Below are 21,022 nucleotides of genomic sequence, written 5' to 3' on the forward strand. Positions count from 1 at the left end.
CTTAGTAGATGTTAGAGCAAGGAGAGATAAATCATTGTTGCTTGAAGCTTATGAGTAGAACCAGTCATAAATGGTACTTTTATCTCTTGACCATTTCTGCTTATATTCTGAAAGTGATATACAGTTTTTGTTGTTTATATGTTGTTGCATGAATGTCTGAGTTACCATTTGGCACTTTTGTACGGTGGAGCCATTTATTTATGTCTGATATATGAATAACTTATTATGCGATATACTGTTCACAACTGTTTTGCCTAACTTTTTATGCAAAGTGGTTTATCTTAATTGATTTCCATTCTTATGATAGCTGAATGATCTTTATTACCAGTTATTGTTTGAAATCTTTTTAGATCGCATAATAGAAGAAATACATCCCGGGTTAACATAGATTAGATGTGCTGTTTTTCATTAGATTACAATAGCATAAAGTTAGTTTAAAAGTTTGAATTAGATTAGCTTTAAGTATTCTTAGATCAATAACATTCAACTCTGCACACACACACACACCCTTAGATTGGGAAACTGGTCCCATTATCCCCAGTCGGACCCGCTATACCAAACGGATAAGGAGCTGCCAAACAAGGTCCGGACCGGGCGGGTATCCCCCTTGTTTTCGACCCGATTTTCAGGGCTTCAACACTTCCTCAGCCTCGATAGAAACCTAGAATAAAATTTATTGAAACTACGCCACCTCCATCGCACTTGCAAGACCTTACATTAGCTACAGGACCTACAACTCAACTCACAAAGGAGTCGAATTACAAATTGTGAATAGACCCAATTCCACTAGGGGTCCTCAACAAAGGTGATATTCTTGAGAAGGTGGATAAATTAAAGTATAGTGACCATGTTGTCACACACCACATCAATTTCCCTCAATTTTCATAAGAAAAATACTTAAATCTTATAATGCAACTTGGGCATCCAAAATTTTTTGAGCCACAACAATGGACCATGGCCCTAATGGTCCTAATGGAGAAATCAAGTATTCTAAATTTAGTAGACATCCTACACTTTGGTTGAAGTCCTAATGTCAATATCAAAAATCTATTTAAGCTACATACAAGGCATATTTTTGTGGCTAGATGAGCCCATTGAAATCATTCCCACCTTTCATCTAGATTTACAAGGCTTCCCATGCATGGAGAGGATCCAAAGGCTCTATTTGACAAGAAAAATGAAAAGGCATTCACCAAGGATATGACAGAGAAGTATGACATGAGTCACATACAACGAGAATCTTAATCTCGTCCATAAATCATGAATATATGCAGTTCACCACACAAATAATGGCGTGTGATTTGCTAAGAAAATGTAGAAAATATATGTGATTGTGTGAGTAGTAGTTGTAGCAACAAAGTGCATCAAGGACATAAAAATCAAATAGGAAACCTTCCTCTTGAACTAGTTTATGCTGGACCACCTGGAAGCCCACGATGGAAACATGAGATTCCATTATGCATGGATTTCAATCCTCATAACTTTAAAAACATGACACTTTCCTAAGGACACTCACTTTCCACCACGAGATAAGAAAGAGTTCATCGCACCAAGAATGTCACTCTGGAATAACTGAGATAAGAAGAACCAAAAAAATATGAATATTAAGTTTTAAATTTGGAAAGAGGACATCAACTAGTATATATTGAAGGTATTTTGTATTTCGTACAAGTTGTCAAGGCTTACAAGTTAGTGGAAATGTTCCATGCCACACCATATCATATGTATATACAAGCCTACGTAGACCCAACAAAGCAATGGTTGCAGTTCCCATATAAGCTCAATGATAAAATTGTGTCAGAGATTGTCAATGATGGCTAAATGAATGGCACAAAATACCTACTAAATATTAGTCGAAGGAACAAAACATTGACCGTGGAAAGGAGGAGAAGTGATAATATCCATAGGAAAATAAAGCATCCCACCCCACAAGAATAGGTATCAAGCAAAAATAATAGGAGCATGAAGGGAGCATCCTAACACACCGCAATGGGACTCTGGAGAAGGAGAAATAGTGAAAGTAGGAAAAATGAGAACGTTAGAGGAGAAATACGAAGGGGAGAGGAACAAGGGAAGGGTTAAGAAGTTGGATATCTCATAGATCCCTTCTCCATTAGAGGATGATTTACAAAAAAATGTTGAGTAGATAAAATAGGTGACTGGGTAGGGAGATACCCCTCTTATCACTACTATTCAAAAAGCAACACATGAAAAGAATACTTATAAGACTGGACATACTAATAATTGGAAAAACTCTATCTCTTTTTTGAATCATCCAATACTGTAGCTCCTTCACTAATTTCAATAGAGGATACTACTACGATGGAGGTGACCAGTGAACCACCTACACTAGAAATTTGGTCAGAATAGTCATGACATTCTACAACCTCAACAAAATGTTGCACCCTATCTATTCCACCCATCATAGTGTACTTTCCAGACACTAAAATTCAACAACGGACCTAGGCCTTTCCATAGGTATACCTTATTTTGTCACAACTATCTTTGAATATTTTACATCAATTGCAACAATCTATTACACAGGAGGTTTAGTTTTGCACAAAAGTGACATCGAAAAAACATATTCAACTCACTAATGAGCATGGGGGTTTGGAAGTTGAACACATGAAACTAGTGGAAGTGAAAAAGAAATCTGAAGGAAGAGAAGAGACACTAAGACGGGTGGTTAAGGAGGTGTATAACAAACTTCTTAGTGTTCCCATGGATATGGACACTCCTACAAAAGAGAAGTTGTCAAAGATTGAAGAAAAAATACAAGGTGTGGAGACAAAACTTAAGTAATTATCGTTATAGATAAAGCCTACTACCCTACCAGAGGAAGTACAAAGACGAGAAAAAGTACAAGTATCCTCTTACTCTTTTGAGAATGAATTCGATCTTTAGTGTGAATGCACTAAGCTATATGAAGTCTCTAGATGTTTGGAACATATTGTAGGATAGTTCCAAACTTAAGGAGATCAACGCCAAAATTCACAATGTGGAGCAACAAAATGGGTTTATATGTGGCAATCTAATCACCCTACTAGCATGAGAACACTGAACTGCAATAGTATAAAGTGAAATATTAGGAAAGAAATCAACCAGTGGAGAGAGAAACAGTAGTAGCATGCACAGAAAGTTGTGCAACTACATGACAAAGCAATGGAGGTCACTAATTACATTGTTGCATCACAAAAAAAACACATCAAGTAGTTGTAAACATCTAACCTTTGTTCCTAGCTCTTCCAATGCCTTTCGAGGTAGTAAAAATTATTATAAGATGAGTAGAGGAAACAAATACTACAATGCTAACAACTAAACAAACATTTTAGAAATTTATGGAGGAAACCATAGAGGTACTCCCTTTGTTTAGTCCACAAACAGACCAAAGTGGCTTGAGGGAAAGCCACAAATAGTGTTGGGGGGTAGTTGTAGCCAAGTTGAAAAAGGTGATTTTTTTTTGAAATTTTGGCTAAATATGGAGACACTGTGTGATAAGGAGTACACTGCTGGTTTGTACAGTTTGCGATTTAGAGATTTTATGATTTAGAATATTTAGAGGTATACGAAGGTTGGGCTGAAGGAAGTAGCATATACACACATGTTTTCTTCATTGAAGTAGCGTATACAGTCTGACACATGAATTTTTGAGGTTTCAGTTGGTTATGAATGTTGATACAGGTTTCTGGGTTCAATACAATGTTCTAATGACAATGATCTAATTGTTTCACATTAACTGCATGTTGGTTGATGAATTTTGAGTCTCTAAATTTCTGATGAGTTATTGAGAAGTCAAGGTCTTCATATGCCTTGATATGTGCCAGGAGCATCTAGTCTGAAAATTCATGAAACATGGTCCCTGGTGGAAGAGTGGAGTTTTCTGTAGGCTGGAACCTACGTACTAGTAAACAAATTGGCTAGTACAAGAGCTAGGAGGTTGTAGCTCCCTTCGAGTAGAAGCTGGAGAACGAGAGAAGGTTGTAACCCTCTACAGGTAGAAGCCTGCGTATTGGTATGATTTTGCACTAGTACAAGATTGTAAACAAATTTTCTTATTATTAAAAGAAGACAGAGATGACAGCAACATGTGGTTTTCACCCACATTGGGTTTCCACCTTAAATCTTGGTGTTCATGTGTGTTTCTTATGTGTAATGGTTTATTATGTTTATACTGCACATGGTTACTGTTTAATGATTGATGAAGTATTGATGCACTGATTAAAGATCAACATATGATGAATTAACTGAATCATAAGTTTACTGCATAAACGTTGGTTGCCTTAAAGATAGTTGTGTGTACACATTAGTTCCCCTCTCTGAATTAGCGTATATAAATTTGAATATGAAAAAGAAAAATTCTTTATATGATAATATTGATTCACCCCCCCCTCTCAGTATTATTTCCAACAATTGGTATCAGAGCAGGTCCTTTAGAAGAAGCTTGATCACTTGAGGGAAGATCCATCAAGATGAATAATCACAAAAGCATGGGATCCATCAGATCACAATCTTTGATGGGAGAAACTTTGTTTATTGGAAAACAAGAACCACAACCTATCTAAAATCTCTTGGAACAGATGTCTTGGAAATTATTGAAGGAGGATATAAATTTCCAACAACAATTCCTATAGACACGGCAGGTAAAAAGAAATATGAAACCAATGCCAAAGCTGTCAATACTTTATTGGGAAGTTTGTCACAATCAGAGTTTGTCAAAGTCATGCAGCTCAAATCAGCCAAAGAGATATGGGACAAAATCATTCAGAGCTATGAAGGAGACTCTCACGTAAAACGTGCTAAGCTTCAAACTCTCAGAATTCAATATGAAACTCTTAAGATGCATAGTGATGAGAGTATAGCTAGTTACTTCTTATGTATAGATGAGGTTGTTAATTGTAAGAAGAATCTAGGTGAAGAAATTAACGAAGCTACCTTAGTTGAGAAAATTTTGAGATCCTTGTCTACTAAATTTGAATCAAAAGTTTCTGCCATAGAAGAAAAATAGGATCTGCAGAATATCACTATAGCACAGCTTCACGGAATCCTAAATGCTTTTGAGATAATAAAAGGAGGTCCATCAGATATGAGAGAAGCCACATTTAAGGCTTCAACAAAAGGAAAAGAAAAGGAAGAACACAATGAATCAGGACACATTTCAAAAGAAGAAGATGAGGTAAATTTTGTCAAGAAGCTTCAACGAGGTTCTGGAAGGTTTAGAGGTAAGCTACCTTTCAAATGCTTTGCTTATGGTAGAGTTGGTCATTATGCTACTAGATTTCCTCATAAAGATAAATATGAAAAAGGAAAGGAATATGCAAAATGGAATAGGAAACAAGTTGTGAATAGGAGTTACTATACTCATGAAGATATCGATGGGTTATCTAATAGTGATGAAGATGAAACTGGTCAAGAATACAGACTTCTCATGGCCTATGATAGTGATGATTTTTGGGATAGTTTAGGAGAAGATAGTGATGGTTTATCTAATAATGATGATTATAGACTTATCATGGCTTATGACAATGATGATTTTTGGGATGCTTTAGAAGAGGAAAACTTTCATGAAGAAATCTCTAAACTCAAAATATGTTTAGAAGAAAATAATATGATCATAGATACCTTGACATACCAACTTTCTGAAAAAGAAAAACACAATGAAAAAGTATAAAGTGAATTGTGGGTCTAAGAAAATATCTTGAGAAAACAAAATCTCTCAATCTTAGATTTGCTGAAGGATCAAAAAATTTAAATGAAATTATCAAAGTTTAGTGTTCTCCTCTGATAAAGATAGGTCTTGGATATACTGAAGAAGCACATCAATCACAAAAGCCATCTACCTCCACCAAAAGCTATCTTGATGCAGAAAAAACCAGTGAACAGTATGGCAATCGTCAGTAAAGGCATAAAGCTGATCACTAGGTAAATCATACTCAATTTTCTCCAAGGATGAATATCAATATAAGCCACAACCAACATCAGGAAAATCATAATCAATTTTCTCCAAAGATGAATATCAATAGAAACCACAATCAACAGGTAAATAGATTCAATAGTTGCAGAAACTTCTTTAATGGGAAATTTTTTTCATGTCATAATTTTGGGCACAAAGCTGCTCAATGCGTTGCTTACAAAACCATCATGACTAGAGAAGCATGAAATCAAAGGAATGTAATAGGGATCAAGATAAGTTCCTATAATAACTTTTCTTCTCTTGAAAATGAAATAGAATGCTCAATTTGTAACAACATTGGTGATGAAGACTCTGAATGCAGGAGAAAATTTTGGCAAACGCCATTAAATCCCAAGATATGGAGAAGGAAAGAATCTCAAACAAAAAGATGTGGTATAGCCTTATATGCAGAAGGATAAGAAAATCAGTGGTACATCGACAATGGATGCTCCAAACATATGACAGGTGACAAATAGAAACTTCACTCATATAATGCCTTAGAAAAGGAAAAGAATGTCTCATTTGGAACTGACACTCTAGCTGTTATTAAAGGTAAAGGTTCTATTTTCTTGAAAGAAAAGGTTAAAGATGGAAATGTTATGTATGTATATGGTTTAAAGCATAATATTTTGAGTGTCAATCATATGTGTGATCAAGGAGATGAAGTGGTGTTTTGATCAAACAGATGTGTTGTTCGTGAGCTTGATGTAGGAGAGACCACGATAAAAGGTACAACAACTCCAAACAACTTATACATACTCAATGGAGGACAACAACAATGCTATCTAAGTAAAAATGATGAAAACTAGCTGTGGCATAGAAGATTGGGACATCTAAGCTTTTCTCAAATAAGAAAAGCATGCAGACTCAAGGTTGTTCATGATCTTCTAGATATCAGCATCCTAGAAAATACAATATGCAAACCATGTCAAATCAATAGGCAAACTAGAGTTCATGTCATGGAAAAAGAAGGGTCAGCTAGTAAGCCTCTTGAACTTATCCATACTGATTTATGTGGACCAACAAGGAAAAAGTCACCTCATGGAGAAGAATACTTTATTTTGTTCATTGATGATTTTTCCAAAATGTGTTGGATAGGTCTTCTAAAGCATAAAGATGAAGCATTTGAAAAGTTCCAAGCCTTCAAAGCTTTGGTTGAAAATGAATCAGATCAAAAGATCAAATGCCTAAGATCTGATCGAGGAGGGGAATTTATATCAGATGAATTCTTTGAATTTTGTGAAGAACATGGAATAAAAAGAGAATTCTTCACTGCAAGAACACCTCAACAAAATGGTGTAGTAGAAAGGATGAACAGAACAATTCAATAAACGGTTTAAGCCATGCTAGATGAATCTGGAACTCCTGAAACCTTTTGGGTGAAGTTGCATTCACTGTCGTGACTATTCTCAACAAAGAAAATGTTCGGGTAAATAGCACTCAAACTCCACATGAACTTTGGTATGGTAAGACTCCTACTATAAAATACTTTAAATTTTTTGGAAGCAAATGTTTTATCAAAAGGATTGATGAAAAACTTGGTAAGTTTGAACCTAGAGTAGATGAAGGGATTCTTCTTGGTTATTCTTCCAGAAGTAAAGGATATAAATGTTATAATAAAAGACTTGGGAAAATTGTTGAAAGGATTGATGTTGTAGTTGATGAAGCATGCAAAAATACAAAACAAATAAAATCAAGAGAAGGTTATGACAATGAGGAAGATGGGGATTACTTTCCTTAATCAAATCAAAATTATATTGAAGAATAAACCAATGAAGCACTAGAAGAAGATATAATGGTAGAAGAAAAGACTCCGTCCAGGTATGTTCAGAAAAATCATCCAGAAACTCAAATTTTAGGAGAAAGGGAGGCTGGTGTACAGACAAGAAGAACTATTACAGGGACCTCAAGCTATCTAGCATTACTATCCTCCATCGAACCTCAAAATGTAAATGAAGCATGCAAAGATGAATGTTGGGTCAAGGCCATGGATGAAGAACTTGAGCAAATTGAAAAGAATGACACTTGGGAATTAGTTCCTAGACCTCATGATAAAAATATTATAGGAACTAAATGGATATTCAAGAACAAGCTGAATGAAAATGGAGAAGTCATTAGAAACAAGGCCAAACTTTTTTGTAAAGGGTATGCTCAACAAGAAGGTATAGATTTTGAAGAAACTTTTGCACCTGTTGCCACACTTGAAGCCATAAGAATGTTTCTTGCTCTTTCCAATTTTCAAAAATTCAAAGTATACCAAATGGATGTAAAATCAACCTTCCTTAATAGAGATTTAGAAGAAGAAGTTTATATTGAACAACCAGAAGGATTCATTCTTGGAAGTGATGTAAAACTTGTATGCAGACTCAAAAAGGCTCTCTATGGTCTGAAACAGGCTCCAAGGGTTTGGTATTATCGCCTTGACAAATATCTACACCAACAAGGTTTTACAAAAGGTTCTGCAGATAGAAATTTATATACAAAGATTGAAAATAATAAATTGCTAATTATTATTGTTTATGTTGATGATATAATTTTTGGTAGCAATGAAGAATCCATGAGTCAGAATTTTACTTCAGTAATGCAGCAAGAATTCGAAATGTCCTTGCTTGGTGAACTTACCTATTTTCTTGATCTACAAGTTCAGCAAACTAAAGATGGTATTTTTCTTTCACAAACCAAATATCTCAAGAAGACCTTGAAAAAGTATAGAATGGTAGATTCTAAACCTGTATGTACTCCAATGGTAACAGGATGCAGTGTTAGCTCAGAGGATGAATCAATAGTAGTACATCAACCAACTTACAGATCCATGATTGTCAGTCTGCTTTATCTAATAGGTACCCGACTTGACATCATGCATGCAATAGGAATAGTTAGAAGATTCCAAGAAAATCCAAAGGAATTACACCTTCAGGCAGTCAAAAGAATTTTCAAATATCTTCAAGGAACTTAGGACTTTGGACTATGGTATGCTAGAGATGTAGATCTACTCTTCATTCATATATAGATGCAGATTGAGCAAGAAGTGTTGATGATAGAAAAAGCACTAGTGGTGGTGCATTCTATATGGGTTCTAGGTTAGTGTCTTGGTTTAGCAAGAAACAAAGTTCAATTTCTTTATCTACAACTGAAGCAAAATATGTGGCTGCTGAATCTTGCTGCACACAACTGCTTTGGATGATGCAAAATTTACAAGACATTCAGATCACATGTTCTCCACCCATCTCCACTCTATGTGATAATACAAGTACCATCAGTAGTTCAAAGATTCCAGTCATGCACTCCAAGACCAAGCACATACCCATCAAGTACCATTTTCTATGAGAACAAGTGCTTGAACTAAAGGTAAATTGGAGTATGTCCCCTCCAAAGAACAGGTTGCTGATATATTCACTAAACCATTGTCTAGAGAAACATTTGAATATCTCATACAAAAGCTGGGAGTTATTGCTGCATCATCCTGCTGTTAAATCAAGCTTTTCAGAGGATGTTTACTACATGTTGGTTTCATGAAGTATATGTGTCGATACACATGGGTTGCCTTGGCTAAAAGTGCGTATATGTTTTTCTAACAAAAAAAAAATAGTGGTAGCACAGGTTCAGGGGGAGTATTCACATTCCACATTGTTGGAAGTATGGTTGCTGAACTCAGCTATTTCTTAGTTGCAGCAGTCATTAGTGTGATATAACTTCTTCTGTCATGGTCTATATTTCAATGAGTTCTGTTGGTCATATGATGTAACTTATTTCCGCAATATCCTTGGGATGGATGATGTAATAATTGTTGTATTTCTATCATGTTTAAACTTTGTTATATCCCCACTTGGTTGGGAAGATGAGTCAAATATGGTGTATCCCACTTGGTTGGGTGATTGATGTATGTATGAGTTTGTGGTCATAGGGAGGTCATACTCACTTTGTTGAGTTATAGTGTCATGTTATTATATTGAATCATCTCTCTGTAGATTCGGCATGTACTCAGGGGGAGTATGGATACCATCATGCAAAGGAGGAGAGTAGAGTGGTCCTCCCTTTGCCCTTGATGTCAAAGGGGGAGAGTATTTTGGTGTTGTATGGTATCTCTAACAGTATTTACATCTTGCAGTAGTCAACACCATCATGGTTGCCGTCAAGTCTAAAGGGGGAGGTTGTTGGCAATATGATACAAGTATTTTCCTTGATGGCAACTCTACAGGTCAACTCAGTTTTGATAAGAGGCTAATAGGAATATTTAGAGGTAATAGGGCAGTGGTACAGAGGATTAGGAAGATGTAACTAAGGTCAATTGATCAGAGTAAAGAAGTTGAACGAAGAAGATGATGGAAGAGCAGTTTAAGAGATACACGTAGGTTCACTTAGACCAAGTAGTTTATACACACAGTTACTCTGAACAGAAATAACGTATAATGTACACACACACTCCCATAGAAGGCAAAGCATGTACATGTTGGAAACCATGGTTTTGGTCCGAGGTATTTGGTCCAACATATCTTTGGACCATGATATTGACCCTAGGTATTTAGTCCGAGGTATTCGGTCTGTGGTATTTGATCCAAGGTATTGGTCCTAAGTGGATTCGGTCCATGGTATTGAGAAAGGCCAAAAGCTATATAAATAAGAGAGGATGATAAGGCCAAATGGGCAACTGAATAAGATTCTAAGGAATACTTCCATCTGAAGTATATTTTATGTTGCAGGGTTATGTTTTGGACTAGATCTGAAATATTCATGTGCACCTTTAGTTCAATATTGGATCAGGATCATGAGACCTGAAGTGACTTATTCTTGAATGATCTGATATTGATTGAGGCTAGATCTGATGTTTTGCGTCTGTTTTATTCATTATTTATCATGATTTGGGTTTGTCTGAAGTCTGGAATTGCAACAAAGTTCTAAGTCAATATTTGCAGCTCTGTACGCAGGTTCATCTTGGCAAAGGAGCGTACACATGCAGGTTTTGTTCTTTCAAGTAGCGTATACAAAAGAAATGCTTGATGTTCAAATTTGACTAATCTATCAGACCAATATTGCTGATTTATTGCTGCTGCTATTTTATTGTTGTCTGTCAATCAAGTCTTCTTAGATCTGAATGTAAACCTGAATGCATAAGGAGGTTGATATTTGATTGATTGGTGAGAAGAAATGTTTTCTGTTGCCTACCTGTGTAAAGTTCTGTAAGTTGAGAGTGGATGTTCAGTACATTGCTGGTTGGTACAGTTTGTGATTCATAGATTTTATGATTCAAAATATTTAGAGGTATACGCAGGTTGGGTTGAAGGAAGTAGCATATACACGTATGTTTTCTTCATTAAAGTAGTGTATAACAGTTTGAAACATGAATTTTTGAGGTTTTAGTTGGTTCTGAATGTTGATACAAGTTTCTGGGTTCATCACAGTGTTCTGATGACAGTATTCTGATTGATTCAGATTAACTGCATGTTGGTTGATGACGTTTGAGTTTCTAAATTTTTGATGGGTTATTGATGAGTCAAGGTCTTCATATATCTTGATATGTACCAGGAGCATCCATTCTGAAAATTCATGAAACGTGGTCCTTGGTGGAAGAGTGGAGTTTTCTATAGGCTGGCACTTACGTACTAGTAAACATATTGGCTAGTACAAGAGCTAGGGGGTTGTAGCTCCCTTCCAGTAGAAGCTGGAGAACGAGAGAAGGTTGTAACCTTCTGCAGGTAGAAGCCTACGTACTGGTATGAGTCTGCACCAGTACAAGATTGTAAACAGATTTTCTTATTATTAAAAGAAGACAGAGACGACAATAGCAGGTGGTTTTCACCCACATTGGGTTTCCACCTTAAATCTTGGTGTTCATGTGTGTTGCTTATGTGTAATGGTTTATTATGTTTATACTACACATGGTTACTGTTTAATGATTGATGAAGTATCGATGCACTGATTAAAGATCAACATATGATGAATTAAATGAATCATAAGTTTACTGCATAAACACTGGTTTCCCTAAAGACAGTTGCATGTACACACTAGTTGCCCTCTGAAGTAGCGTATATAAATCTGATTATGAAAAAGAAAAATTGTTGATATAATAATACTAATTCACCCACCCTCTCAGTATTATTTCCAATAGAAATACAATGTGTTTTGTATATACAAATGATATCTCCTCACAAATATTTTATAGAAAAACACCTTTTGAACCATTGAGTGGAATCCATCTAGTAGTTAAACTTGTTTGCATTTTCAGATCTCATGCATGGGATTTCATTCCTTTAGTTAAGAGGAAGGATTTATATCCTTAGACAAAAGAGTGCATATTTGATGCATATCCATGTGGTGTACAAGGATACGAACTGCTAGATATTTCAACATAAAAGATCTTCATTGAAAAAAGTGTCTACTTTGATTAAATTCCGCTGCATGCATCTAAGCAAAAACATGCAGAAAATTTTGTGATTCCTTCTGTAGCGGATCTAGGAGATGATGCATCATATCACTCAAATTATATTTTATATCTAACTATCGAAATTGATGCAAAATATCATAAGTGTGGATGTGAATATTTTGATTCCCTACCACTGTTGACACAAAATTGGTTCGTCATGAGTGATCTCTTTGATGATCATGCCACGGGATATAAATAAGAAGAAGCACCTCATGCACTCATTGCTATAGAACTACTTATGCCCATGGAGGAGTACAACTCTCTCATTAAGAACCAAACTTGGGACTTGGTTCCACTTCCTACATATTGTAAGTTTGTTGAATGCAAGTGGGTCTATAGGAAAAAGGAATTAGTGAATGGACTTGTGAGGAAATTTTTGGCTTGTTGGGGCCTGACCCAAGTTCAGAAGTGATTTAGCCAAACAAATCCCAAAACTACCGACCCTTTCGACAATAGTCCGCAGAGCGTGGACTGAGATCTCACCCAAGGTAGTATGGGAGGGTGCTGGAACCAAGATTCCACACCCTAGGGATGTCTTAATGAAGTCTGGGAAGTTCGTGAACTGATCTTGTGCACTGTTGCTGCTTTGCACAACCATCTGTCCTTTGCAACCTATGCAACTACTTCCGCGTAGCTCTGTAACTAGCGCAAAGAGGGACTATCTAGATCCTTATTCCTTACTGTGTTATTATTATAGATCTTAACTTAATTGCATATACCCAATATTCTTATTAATCATTCAACATTCATAACAAGTGTGCACAATCATAAACAGTAAAGAGATGCATAAAGATACTAGAAGTATAGACACAGAATATTCCACAAGTAACTTATCTTTTATTAATCCTCTGTTCCGATACAATTCCAACTCCACCCTGCGCACTCAGCTGTAGGGATCCGTGGACACAACTATGGACTCTACCAGGCCTTTTTGCACACAGCTGCAAAGCCTCTTCCTAATACTACAACCCAAGACTCAGACTTATAGACTCAGAGCGAATTCCTTACACAAAAAACCATATTACTTCTCCAAGCTTAGAACTGCCTTTTACACTTAGAGCCTCACTATATTTATACATTCCCATGGTCCACGGACCATGGGTAGGCCGACACACCATACATTAAATTATATTATTTTAGGGCAGAAAACCCTAGACTCTCGCGCTCCGCGCCCGCATTTTGTGGGGTCTTTACATTACATTGACCAAAATTTGGGCTTTAAGCCCCAAAACCCATTATGGGGGCATCCGCTGCCCAATAGGCCCCCAACACAATCATCACGACTCGTCTCGAGTCACTCTGCTGGTGTGGCAATCTTTGCGTGAAGTCCATCCATCAACTTGTATGCTTCGCTGATGTCTACCACACATTCCTCCGCTGTCTACTGTATCAGTTGTGCGCGACTCTTTGATGCATCATTGTCACAGGCACCTTCTTACCTTAGCACATATGTATCCTGCATCTGGGCCAACTTTCCCTCGATCATGTCAGTGACCGTGAATGCTTCCTCGAGTTAGGGCTTGATGTGTGCTTTAAGCCTTGCTTCCTTCTGGTGCGTGGCATCCACCTGCTCCTGTAGAGCCTGGGCTTCCCTCATTTTGGCCAATCATTGAGTAAGGTTGACCATCTGCGCGGTCCCCCAGACATTTTCATAGGCCTGCTACAACTACCACGCTTCTGTCTCTAAACGCTGTAGTGTTGGGTCTTCCTGTAGTGAGTTGAGGGTGAAGAGTGACTGATCCAACAATCCCATGCAGTCCTGTATGGTGTGCTCTATTTCTTCAAACACTGATTGAATGGCGCAGTGGCACTGCTCTCTTACTTCTGAGGGTGTAGAGGGCTACGCCTTTAGTCGCAGCTCCGTGATATACAAGTTCAGCTCGAACTGGACCTTCGCAGACTCCTCCTGGGCCTTGCAGACTCCAGTTGCTAGCTGGTGAATCTTTTCCGCTGTTGGGAGTGCCACCGGCATGGGAAGCTTCAGTATGCTACTACAGGCCTCCTCCACAGCCTGTTCCAATCCTTGGGTTTGTGCAACGAGGTTGTTGTGCTATAGGCTGAGCTGTTCTAAATTTAACTTCTGCTTGCTCAAGACTTGGAGGGTGTGACCCTCCCTAGTGCGAAGCTCAGCAGTTACCCCATCCTATAGCTCGTATAGGGTTTCCCTAGGGAGGGCAGACAAATTCAACCCCCAGCCCCTCATGTCATCCTCGGCCGCTGCCAATACTGCACCTTCTTGTAGCACAAAAGTGTTCGTTGTGCAAGCACACAACATCTACTCAGCTTCGAAGGAACCTTTCACAAGGTGTAGTGTCATCATTCCTGGGGGTCACACCTGTAATGCCTGCAAATATTCTCTGAGTGCCCTCAACACAGTTGTCTGCTCCGTCATTAATTCTTCAAGAGCATCCTTAGTGACATCGCGAACTGTTTCACCACTGTCAAGAAGGTCTCCCTCAGAGGTCTTTATTGCCTTTTTCTTTTTCCGCGTGGTTGGATTCTCCTGGACGCGTGACCTCTTGAGCTGGGTCGATTGTGGTGTAGGGTCTATGCATTCCTCTATCTCAACCTCCCCCTGTATGTCCTGCTCCATGGACATTTTCCGGCCTTCCTCGGTCTCTTCAGTGGGTGCGGTAGTGGTATTTTCCGTCTGCATTGTCGCTTCTGCCTCAGCCACCTTCTGCTGCATGGCCACTTCCTGTTCCTGGCACTTTCTCTCTGCCAGCTTCACGATGTGTAGCTTGGTTTCCTTCTTCCACTATTGTGCTGTGATATTTTCTAGTTTTGCCAAGTTCGGAGCATGCCACTCCATGGACCATGCTGCCATCACATCGAAGATTACATCATCCGTTGCAATGAATGGAAGTTTCACCCACGTTTGGGCTGGATCCTTGCGTGGCTGGATATACAGGTTATTCATATTCGCCTTGAACTCTACCGTGCTTTGCAAGTTGCTATATACAGTAGGGGATAAGTGCAGCCTACGATTGATCCATGTTCGTATGCTCACCTCTACGAACACCCAAAACACCTTGATCTCACAAACCCTTGTCACGTCTTTCGTTGCCCATAGCGTGGTGAACCTCGCGGCTTTGGGTAGGTCACCCTCAACCGTTGGAAACTGGCTGTCTTTCGGCAGCTCTCCTGCAACCAACAGGATGGATAACAACAACCACGCGTAGTTGAAGGTCTTTCCCTGCTCCTGGGCCTCTCGAAAATTTGTCAAAAATTCATCGCAGAGAAACTGTGCCCAGTTGAACTGAACCACCTCTGCGCATTGCTCTGCCAATACAATTACAGATGTTGGGAGTTCTTCTGCGTGGCATTTCCTCATTAGCTTGCTAGCCAGTAGCTGGGTGGCTATGTGCACCCCTTGGTCCTTGATGCTCGCTATTACATACCCTCGCTTCCTCTTCTCCAGCTTATATTTGGCCTTCATAGCTTCTGCGAGGGCCAAGTCGCTGCTCTTTCCTACTATGGTTGCAGGATTGTTTCCTTTGATGGGTAGTCGAGAAATCCAGTGAATTAAATCAGCCGTGATGGGAATCGGCTCCTCCAGCCAGAGATACCCATCATGTACTAGGCATAGCAGCTGCTGGATGACAAAAATTGTGATGGATGCACAGTGGTAGTGGGGTATCCACTGCAGATGGAGTAACCCAGCCTTCTCCACACTGCGTAACCATTTTTGTTGTAGTAATTTCTCCACGGCCAACTATGGGAACTTCTCCGTGTCCGCAAGGTCCTAGTCTTAAAACTTTATATTAGGCACCCGTCCCATCGATGGACCTTCAAACCTTATTTCATTCGGAAGGAGTGGGGTCTGGAGTGCACTCTTCGTGGCCTCTAGGTCCTTCGGTATCTTGGCTGTCCCCTTCCACGGGGGGATGTAGGGGGGTAACTTTATCGCTGAAGTTACTTGGGAGACATTCTCTGCCTCATCATCCTATGCTTCAATTTGGCCGATCAGGGCTTGCAAATCTTCCTGCTCCTCTGTTTCAAAGGTGATGACTTTTCCCTTCTCTAGCATTAACAATTTACTAAACCGTGGGTTCCGTGGTGATATCCAGACTGGCCCATTGTCTGCTTGTCTTTCTGTGGTCGCAGCGTGCATGGGGACTTTGGAACCTCTGGTGCAGCTGCTGCCTCTTGAGGCTCCTCTCGGATCACACGAGGCTTTGGGGTAACTTTCGTGAATCACACTCCAGTTCTCGCAGCCGTCATTGTGTCTACATTGGATTTGTTCAGTCGCGTACTCACGGGTGGGAAGGTTTCTTGGTGCTCATTGCTCTGTACTAGCTCAAATCTTAAACAACCAAGTGTTGCCTCAAGGCTACCCCAAGGTATTTTATAGTATCGTTTGAATTTTAATTTGACCATTCCCTCCACTTCTGAGTCATTAATACCTTCTTAATGGCAGATTGTCCCGAATCTAGCTCTTAATTCATGTCTTAATGGCTCGTTGCCCACTCCTTTCTTCCTTGAATTGGACCTCTTGTCATGAAAAATGATATCAATGGTCACCTTCCAACCTATTCGTGCAGCATCACAACCCCTTATGCTCAACCGCGAGCCTTGTGACATACTGATCCTGCGCATAACCTCCTTCCTGCATAGCTCTCCTACAGACTTGTTTATAGTCTCGCGCTCTCTTTCAACTGCTTGGAGCACTGAGACTGTGCTTCCTACAGATAGTCAGGTGGTTGCACCCCTAGTGCGAGGCTTCAATTTTCCTGCTAGCCTGGGCTGCAGGCACCCTTCAACTATCCTTGCGTCCGTTAGTGCATTGTGTTCTTCTTTGTATGGTACGCTCCCCTGTTTAGTAAGGTGCGGTCGTAGCCATGATAGCAGGGTCGCAACTTCTTCTAATGCAGTAGTAGGGCTGTCTAGAATTTGTCCCATCGTGCTTAGTTTCTTGGTGTGGCTCACTTGTGCGACTTCGGTTTCTAGTTTGCTGATTTCTTCATCCAATGTCATGCTTTTCTTCCTTAGCCATGCCCAATCCTCATCGAGTTCGCGAAGTTTCAAGCTCCTTTGCCGAATGGATCCTTGTAACTGCTTAATTCCTTTACTCAAGTCCTCGCGTCTTGTCCCACCTGCGGGAGTGGTGGTTTGGGGATTCTTCTCTGGTCTCCTGGTTTCATCTCTTCTTGTCAGTGTTGGGGTCATTTCCGTGCTTCGATTTTTGCTTATGGCCTTATAGGCCCATCGAATTGCTGGTACGTGCAGGTCCCAGTCAGTTTGTCTCGCCTGGTGAACTCTGTTCATGATTCTATATAGCTTTTTGAATGTCCCATCGTGTAATATTTATGGTGTGCACCGCTTTTCCTGCTGCCGCGTCGGGTTCTAATTTTCGATCCTTAGTCTGGGATGTGCTTGCATAGCACACGTCTGCACCCATCGACACAGGTGGGTGCACAAAATACTTCGTCCTAGTTGCTCAGCTCATGTTTGACGCTGGGGACTTCCAAACTATAAGCACATCCATCTTCTACATTCGCGCCAATTCCCAATAGTATTCTGATGTGTACTCCACCATCATTTGGGGGTCGTGCGCAACGCCCATTCTAGCACACCGCACCGCTACTGTTTTAGTACTACACTTTCAAAGTTGTCTAAGAATTCATCCACTATTGTTACCCCATCATATGTTGGCAGTTCCCTTACTTCTGCTGCTACGCACTGTAGTGATCTAATCATCATGTTACAATTTAGTGTTGTTACTTCATGCAACTAGTTCTGCCAGCATTCTATTTCTTCTTCTAAATCCTAAGTACGGGAACTATCGCGCTCCCATGAGATTCTCCCATTTGCAGTTGGGTTCACTCGATCCTAGTCTTGTGTCCTTATCTGGTAAATGCAATCTAGCTCATCGTCGATGTCATTGTCACGCACAGGTTCAGTGTAGCATGCTCCTTCGGTTGGATATGGCGGAACTACTACACGTAGGGACTTTTTCTCGAATATCATCTTCCGCTTCTTCAGGTTGATGACTCCATTCATATTAGTTGCCTAGTATATTCCTAGCAACGCGGGATAAGGATTTCTGTCATCAAAAATCTCTATCACTTCAAAGTTCGTTTGTGTGCTCACACCTTCGATATCAACTGTCACCCCTTGCAATCTCCCCATGGGAAAAATATTCTGTTGGTTTACCATTCGTAACTGAATAGGGGACCATTGTAACACGGGCCTACCTATGCGTTTCCATGTCTGCTTTGGTAACACATTCACGTCCAAACCCAGGGAGAGGATTACCTGATCCATTTCATATTTGCCAATTTGCACCATTAATATCATCTCCTAGTTTCTGGACTATGCGCGGTTCCCCTGATCCTACGCACCTAGTGATCAACTCCTGTAGTCCTTTAACTGCCTTATTGTCACGCAACAGTTTCATGCACATCTCTAAAAATGTAGTAAGCATAGAAGGATCCATTCCTGGCTCTGGTTGAGCCTTACTACCTGAAGTAGAGGCCTCCGTGAAGCTATTCTTAGCTTCCATAAACGTCTCCTTTGCGCGTTCCAAGTAAAACTCAGGTTCCTTTGCATGAGCCTTGCAAACCCATGTATCTTCCTCAGGCTGATTCCTCTTATCTTCCCCTGTGGTCGTGCCACTTCTGAGCACCATGTTCACGTTGGGGTCTTCTTCGCGCAGTTCAGACCTCATCATTTGGATATTCTGAGTTGGAGTAGGCTGTAGTACCCCTTTCTCGTGGATCTGTGTGATCAACGCAGGATAATCTAATGCTTCATGATCAAAATGAGCACAGTACGAACAAGATATTCTCGTTGGGTTGGTACAATCGTGAGTGTAGTGTCTTAGTCCTCCACAATTGTAATAGATTAACTGTCTGTAGCCCCTTCCTGGTCCCATTCCTCCTCGTCCTCGACCTCGCCCTTGAAATCCACCGTGCACCATTCCCGCCACTGGGTCGAGGGCTCGCATTTATGCCTAAATTCGATAGGCTGGGGTCCAATCCATCATTAACTCATAGCTTCAACAAGTATGCTTGTCATGGCCCACCGATCTACAAAAATTACAAAGCAGTTGCTGGGGAGTCTGTGTATACTTCTGCAACAAATGATAGTTATCGTCGTGTGCTTTCCTCCTATTTGACATATCGCGCACCATACCGCGGGTGCCACACTTGGCCCTGCCTATGCCTCTGGTCTCAACAGCATTGGTCCCCCTCCTGCCAAGTAGTTCACAAATACTGGAAAGTGGTCTTTGTCATGGCCCTAGCCTTTACGTTTTATGCACCACACTTCTTCATGTGCCTCTAGCTGTGGCACCCTATTCTGCTTCAAACTCTACATCTCCAAGCATAGATTCTGTAGTTGGCGTGGATTTGTTGCACTCCCAATCTCGGATCCTGTATCGGTGTTTCATGCAACCTCATCACCATTTCCAGCACTTCGGCCTGGGTTGAAAGCTTCTACTGTGACAGTGTTTTCCTCAGGCGTGGTGTCAACGACACCACAAACCATGCATAGTGTTGTTCATCTGTTAGCGTCATATTAGCATTGCAAATCATACTCTTTAGCCTCTGATCCAGATCCTAAGGGTCTCTCTTGGAAGCATCATGATCTCTTTAATTCCAATGATTGACTATGTCTCTGATTTCCGTCGGCTAAATTCTTTGTTCAACGCATTCTAGATCTCCGCTATTCCTACATTTGGGTGATCATTCGAGTGCTTGATATACCATGTCAGTGCACGATCCTGCAGCGCGCTCACCAATGTGGCATTCTTAATGTTGTCATCCGTGCCTCCTTGTGCTTCCCACATAGCTCTTACCACGAACCAGAGCTGGTCCAGGTCCTCATTCCCTAATCCTCTGAATACAGGTAGCTTGATCGCACTCGCCATGCTGAACTGCGGGTTTGGAGGTGGGGTGGGTGAAGATGGAGGTGAAGTAGGTGAAGCGGGTGATGTTGTAATTGGAGGTTATAACTGCGGAATGCACTGCCTTATCAGACTGACTGCACTTCTCAAAGAGGCCCAAGCGCGCTCTTCCTCGCTCTCTCGCGAAGGTGAAATTAAGGGACTATTCCTTAATCCCTTGGTATCTTTGTAGATATTTCCATTTCGCATCTGTTGAGTTATGAAATGGGTATGTATTGACTCTTAATTCCATCACCTTTTTCCTCTTTTCTTATCTATTTCATATCTTGATATGCTAACATATTGATGGGTTATGATAAGAAATGGATGAACTACTCTTAGTTAAGATTTAGCCATTGTAACTAACTTTTATTTCTTTTTATGCAGAGAAATTATGAAAGGAACAGTTGTTGTTCCCTAGCGAAGGAACAACATAAACCAACAAAGGAAGAATGGGGCACGTTGATTGTGGTCAGTTCGGAGGACGAATCAGGAGGATCAACGCTAAATGTGAAGGGTGTCTGAAGATAGCATTCAGTTGCGAATCCCTCAGGATCTCCCGATCTTGAGGGATCACATTTATCTTTTACCTCTTTCTGACTATAAAAGCAAAAGATTATAGGAGGAAAGGGGATTGATCTCTCTTATTTCAAATTGTAATTTTAATTTACAGACTTGTGCTATTGGAGAACATGACCGTATTGTAATGAGACTTGAGTTCAATGATTAATATATAATTGACGTTGCTGTTCATTCATATTCT

This window comes from Pinus tabuliformis, chromosome 3_2, assembly GCF_031772625.1.
Source record: "Pinus tabuliformis cultivar Carrire ecotype Pingquan chromosome 3_2, CPIR1, whole genome shotgun sequence".
NCBI lineage: Eukaryota > Viridiplantae > Streptophyta > Pinopsida > Pinales > Pinaceae > Pinus > Pinus tabuliformis.